This window comes from Macrobrachium nipponense, chromosome 11 (genome assembly GCF_015104395.2).
Source record: "Macrobrachium nipponense isolate FS-2020 chromosome 11, ASM1510439v2, whole genome shotgun sequence".
In the NCBI taxonomy this organism is placed as follows: domain Eukaryota; kingdom Metazoa; phylum Arthropoda; class Malacostraca; order Decapoda; family Palaemonidae; genus Macrobrachium; species Macrobrachium nipponense.
Genome location: NC_061087.1, coordinates 11249427 through 11256184, shown reverse-complemented (window position 1 = coordinate 11256184; position 6758 = coordinate 11249427).

The window sequence follows — 6758 nt, the reverse complement described above, 5'->3', positions numbered from 1 at the left end:
TTCTGGTGATAGAAATTCATTTCTCGATATAATGTGGCTGTAGGTCCCGTTGCTAGGTGACCAATTGGTTCGTAGCCGCGTAAAAATATCTAATCCTTCGGGCCAGCCCTAGGAGAGCTGTTAATCAGCTCAGTGGTCTGGTAAAACTAAGATATACTTAAATGAATACTTTGTAAATGTCTCAAATGCTCGTTAAGGTTATATAGGCTGCTGAGACTGGCTTCCTGTGTAGTGATCGGCGCACGAGATGGTTTTCAGTTTCATCGTTGCCATGACAAAGTTTGCGTTCCATCTTTAGCGTTAAAGGAGGTAGCTGTGTCAGGGCCTTTACTAAATCATTAAACCTGAAAGGCGGTTAGAAAATCTGAGCTCCCTTTGTTTTGCTAACAGTAGTCCTTATTTTTTTTTTTTAAGTTAATGTAGATGCGGAACAAGGGATCAAGTTGCCAGGTCTTAATTTTCAGTGCAATATAAGCATTTTCTTCAAACATATTCATCTGTGTTAACCATTGTTGCATAGACGCACGCGTTTCTCTAGGCATGCTTTTTGTTAAAAAAATTAACAAGATGTGTATAAGCGAAATACTTGATGACACTGACATTCAGATTACGAAAGTCCATTTGACCTTTGACCCCGTGAAATGCACATCAAATGGCGGTCAAAATAAAGAAAAAAATTTGTTGGCTTTAAAAATCTCACGTTGCATTATTAGCCGCTTTTGCTCGGGCGCATTCGGTCACTTATGCCCTTTTAGGTTACGCTCATTTCGGCTGTTATTGCAATGATTATATTGATGGAACAGTCTGGAAAGTAATTGTAGTGGAATTAATTAATTACCATGATTCCATCTGTTATAACAGCCTCTCTTTTTATTCTTCTTATCATGTATTAACGTAATTGGCATTGCTTTTGCTTTATTATTTTCTCAGCCTTGTTACTGCTTTTTGTTATATTTTTTGTGTTATATAAAATTAGCGTAAGGAAATTAGTTTTTAGGTTTTAGTTTTAAGCTTTACTAGGTCTCGGCTGAGCGTCAAGCGAACTGCTTGTTAAACCTCCTCCCCCGCTTGTTAAATGTTTGTGAGCATCTTATTAATGCTAGTTTTTTTGTTTTGTTATCTTTCGGGTGGTTGGTGAAAAAGGACACCAGTGAGGATATTGGAGGAGCACAACTTTTCCCGAAAACAGTTCGGGCTCGCTATTCTCCCCGCATGGTTGTGCAGCTGGCATATTTTTTTCTTCAATCGCCCTTCGAAGGATTCAACGTCGGTCAGTATTGAAGGCGCTGGGGCATTTCTGCCATCTGCGGTGACTTTCCCCCTTACTGTGTGTACTTTCCATGCGGGCTCTGATATCGGCGCTGGATCCGACAGAGTGGACGTGGGAGGGACATCACTGTGTTTGCCTACGACGTCCTTCTGAGCTGCAGCGGTGGGGGCATTGAGGCCCGTGAAGGTGCAAGTAGGGCGGTTGCTACCAGGTAGGGAATATCCCTTGTGTTTTTGGTCGGGAGCACGACAGACTCCTTCCCCATGGTATTAGTGACCTGTGTAGCTGCACGCCCTTCAGATAGCTGAGTATTGGCCTGGTACGTGGCATTGTCCCAGAGAGTGTAAGAGATCACGGCTCCCCTTTATTTCGGCCTACGGCAAGGCAATTGTTTATCCTGAATCATTTGGGAATCATTCATCCTTATTCAGTGTAAGAAGCTCTTTGCGTACATTTTATATTTATATATATATATATGCCAATCAGTGTATATCTTGCCACGAGTAAGACTGTAGTTTTCATTAATTATTTCTTGGTGTATTATCTATGAAGATGTTGATACTTTTTTATATTTAAGGTTTAGTTTTATAATTGTAGGTAGGAGAATTAAGTTTTCCCCTGTTGGTCTCTTACTTCTTTCCTCTCTGCTTAGTGATAGGTATTGGTTTATATTTGTTGGTTTGGGCCCATTTTACTAATTTAATTAGTTTATCTCTCAATATTTTCTGTCTAGGGTTTAGTATTAGTGATTAGGAACTCCTACGGGAGTAGTAAGGACTAAGTTGTGTCCGGTATAGTCACTAAGGCTGACTTTATTTTATTCTTTGCTTTGATTGTTAATAAATATTGTTGAGTTTTCCTGTGTGTTTTTGTCTCCGCTGACTGAATTTATCTGGATACTTGGTAAGATCACTGTCCTCTCTATTCTTTGTGTAAAAAGAACTTGCACCCCGGCCCAACAAGGGTCATAACACTTCTACTACTGTTATTGCTGTGGCCCTTGCCACTGGTTTTATTGCTCTTGCTAATAAGGTTGATGATGTCACCATTCGTTTTCTTTGTCATTTTCTTGTTATTTGTGGAAGTCTATTATTATTATTATTATTATTATTATTATTATTATTATTATTAATTATTATTATTAGGCAGTGATCTCGGTTCCCGTAAATGCCATTTATGTTCCCTACATCAGACAGACTTTTAGAGTTAAAAACCGTTAAGTACCGTCAGCAAAAGACCTTTTGTCGTGGTTAATCCTTGTATGGGGTTAACTAGGCTTAAGTTGTTTATTGACACGTAGGGGTTTCATTTTTTTTCTTTTTCTGTTTTAATGTGCTCACTCGTAACAGTGTTGCCGTATTACGTACAGTAGATTTAACTTGGTGTAATCCTGATGCCGCATCCGCGATTTTGTTTTCGACACTGAATTTAAAGTAGTGTTGTCAACAGTGTCTTTTGAACGCCTGTGGTCGAGCTATTATATTGGTGGAGCTAGTGTCGAAGTTTTCCCAGTGCGAGATCGAGCTTTTGAAAAATGCAGGTGAAAATAAAAGAAAGAAGTCAAACAAAATGTGATAGCTTTTTTTTTTTTGCCACTTTTTTTTATTATTCGCTTCCCTGCCTGTAGAATGAAGTCACGTGCTTATGCACACACACACACACACACACACTATATATATATATATATGTATATATATATATATATATATATACATATATATATGTATATATATATTATATATTATTATATATATATATATACATATATTATATATTATATATTTTATATATATTATATATATTATATATATGTATACATAGACATATATATATGTTTATATATACACATATATATGTAGGTATGTATGTACGTATGTAAGCATATTTATAATCCCATCACCTTTTCCGTTTGGAGAATGATGGCTCCATAAAGTTCCAACAACATATAGGTTTTTTGTTTATTTTACAGTCCTGCGCCTTCGTTTTCCCCTGACTGACACTCACTGCAGTCAGCCATCTACTAGGCACCTAATTCATTACTGAGGTAGAAAGAAATGTAGAGGGTATCACTGAACCGCGCCTGAATAATTCCATATGGATCGAGAATCGAACACGTCTTTGTCATCCTTCATTAAAGAAGCATCCTAACCACTCGCATGATATGGATGGTGGAAGAATGAATAGATTTGATGCTTAAACTTACAAAGGAATACATATTTCAAGTGAATGTAGAATGGGAGGTGAGTTGGGTCACAGAACCGATGGAGCAAAGGAGGTATAGTAGATTCACATCAACCGTGCATGATGTCTAGGCCAGTCCCTTACGACGACGATCCTGATTGGCTGTTGATAAGCCAATCACAGGGCTGGAAACTCTCGGTCTCTCGATAGAGTTCATATGGGTAGGATCTATGTTCCCCCTCTCCTGAGGGATACGTATTTCTAAAGTATCTCTCAGGAGAGGTGGAACCTACGTCCTACCTATGTGAACTCTCGAGAGAGCCCTGTGATTTGCTTATCAACAGCCAATCAGGAGCGTCGTAAGGGACTGGCCTAGACATCAAATGCACGGTTGAAGTGAATCTACTATAGCAGGATGTGAGCGAAGCATTGAATATGAGTCTAAGTGTCTGTGGAAACCAAGGCTGAAATGTGTGAAACGATGATTGAATCAACTTTAACTTATAGAAATGATGTGTCAAAACTGAATGAGAATGAAAGAACGAAGGTAAGGTATAAACGGTAGATATGAAGAACTGTAAGATCGGGGGTGTGGGGCGGGGAAGGTTGGCGATGCGAAGGTACTTACAGTAAGCAGTGGAAAGTTAGCACATAAAATAAGAAATTTTAGAAATGGTTCGGTCATTTGGTGAGAAGGGTTTAAAATTCGGAATTGTTAGGAGGAAAGGAGAAAGGAAGACCTAAAAAAGCTTTTAGAAATTATGAGAATGGCGTAGCAGAAGGAAGACCACATTGTTAAGGAAACAAGAGTGTTTCTGTGTGTGTGTGTGTGTGTGTGGAAAAAAGAGGTGGATGCTAGAGAAAGCCTAGAAGAGTTCAACTCCCTGTTGATAAGCCTTCTGGCTGGGTGTTTGAAGCAGTAAACGTAGATAGATGATTAATAGTCTTGGGAACCCCACCTGATAGGGGAAGCAGTTGTATGTTGAATATATAGTATATATATATATATATATATATATATATATATATATATATATTATCATATATCATATATCATATGTATATGTGTGTGTGTGGATATGTGTGATATATATATGTATATATATACATATATATATATATATATATGTGTGTGTGTGTGTGTGTGTGTAGTATATATATTTATATAAATATGTTCAATGTTTATGGTACACCCCTCCAACCTCCTCTTAGGGGGCAGAAATTGCCCGTAAGTGCTTTCTAACGTCCCTGGAACCTATCAGTGTACATCGAATGTTCGGTGACTTACCATTTAATTGTACACTTTCGGTACACAACTCCTGCTAAGCATCTGAAGGCCATTATGTTGGAGGAGAATTCCATGTTACACTTGAGTGAACTTTATAAATGGCCATATCCCATTTTCTTATAATTAGGGGTTTCAGAACTCCCTTTTCCTTTTTTGCCGTTCGTCTACTTTCATCAAGTTTAATGTTGAAGGAGACACCGAGATTTCAGAGTTTTTATTCCTACTTATTCTTATGAGGATGTAAGGGTTGTCGGAAATGTTCGGCTTTGCTCCTTTTTGATCAGGTACTATTTATGGAGAGATATGTCTTTTATTTAATTTTCTTTATCTTTTAATTAGCACTCACTCAGATCATCGCATACCTAAATGCAAGACATAATACTACTGGATACCTGTCAGGCGATCAGAATAACACTTTTAGATAGATAATATATTTTAAACAAAAGGTAAATTAGATTCACTTTAAAAGAATAAACAGAATAAGTAAAAGAGTCTAAGTAAAAGAGAGACCGAATAAAAAAATCCTAGACAAAAGATAAATTGGACTCACTTGAAAAGAGAAACCGAAAATTAAAGATAGAAAATAAATCCTGGACAAAAGTAAATTGGACCCACTTTAAAAGAGAAACCAAAAATTAAAAATATCTTCATTTGCATCGAAGTAAGTGGGAGGCCTCATGAAGCACTTCCCAAAGAGGAAGAACGATGTTTTCTTTGTTGTTACAACTTCTCTCGACCCAAGATCATCTCAGGTGTCCATTCCCTTGGTGCTGGAACCCTCACACCCACTCCTGGATCTTTTCCAACTCGATCTAGACTTTCCTTTGCCTTGGAACTGGCCCGGGAAGGGAGCTGAACCCAAATAAGGTTCAAGGTGATTCCATCGAAAGGTTGTGAGGTGTCATGAGTCTTGCCAGTTCTGCCACTGACTTGAGATGATCACTTCCCGTTCAGCCAACTGATATAACTCGTTTTAACTGGCTCCTTCTGTACTAATAGATCACTACGCTCTCGAATGGCCTTTGTTGTAATAAATCACCAAAGTCTTAATGACCTGTGTTCCGGGGGAACGCCTCTTACTGCCAGGAGCTATTAATTAAAACTTTGAGTAATTCTTTTTTTAATGAAATATCAAGGTCGGCTAGATAATGCCGTCTGTTTTGCTTAATATCATATACTTATGCAAAGTACTGGCCTTATTTTTTGGTGTTATAATAACGTTGGTAGATTTATGGTATTTTGTGGGGTGTTGTCATAGTTTAGTCGTGAGATTGTCAATAAGAAGTTGAAAAAGCTAGTAAACTTACGGTATTCCATTTATGAAGGTCAGAGATATAGCCACGAATTAACCTTTGTTTTTTGAAAAACGACTGGAAAACCCATCAACTGATTCATCATTAAAGTCATCTGTTGAACCAAAGCTCCTTTCACTTCTTGCGGTCGAATATGAAACTGTTTACTTCTCTTTATTGTAAATGCTACATAAGCTTTGTCCATTCACTCGCAACAGAATATTTATAAACAACCTTCTTTTTACTTCGATTTTAATGTTTAGCTTGGCCGACCCTTCTGTTTCTTATAGAAAAAAAATTAAATTCGTTTATTCACCTCTTGTCTTTTCCAATAGTTCTCTGACTTCCCTTAACAATCGTACTTCAGTTTCTTAATAGTATACCATTGTGTTCACTGATCCAATAATTCGTTCATATAGCAGCAATCAGTTTTTTTATCAATTTCTTTCCCTTTTCACTAAGTCACGTTTTATTGTTCAATTTTTATCGTTTGCCAATGGTATTATGTACGTCAATAATAATAATAATAATAATAATAATATAATTGGGAAAAACTCTATCGAGAGAGTATAAGATGAACCCAAGGAAGGGTTCGAAAGCTTTTTGTAAAGAGTTTTAAAAATTATACACGGACTCGTATAATTTTTTATTATTGTGGACCCCTTATAATAATAATAATAATAATAATAATAATAATAATAATAATAATAATAATAATAATAATAAT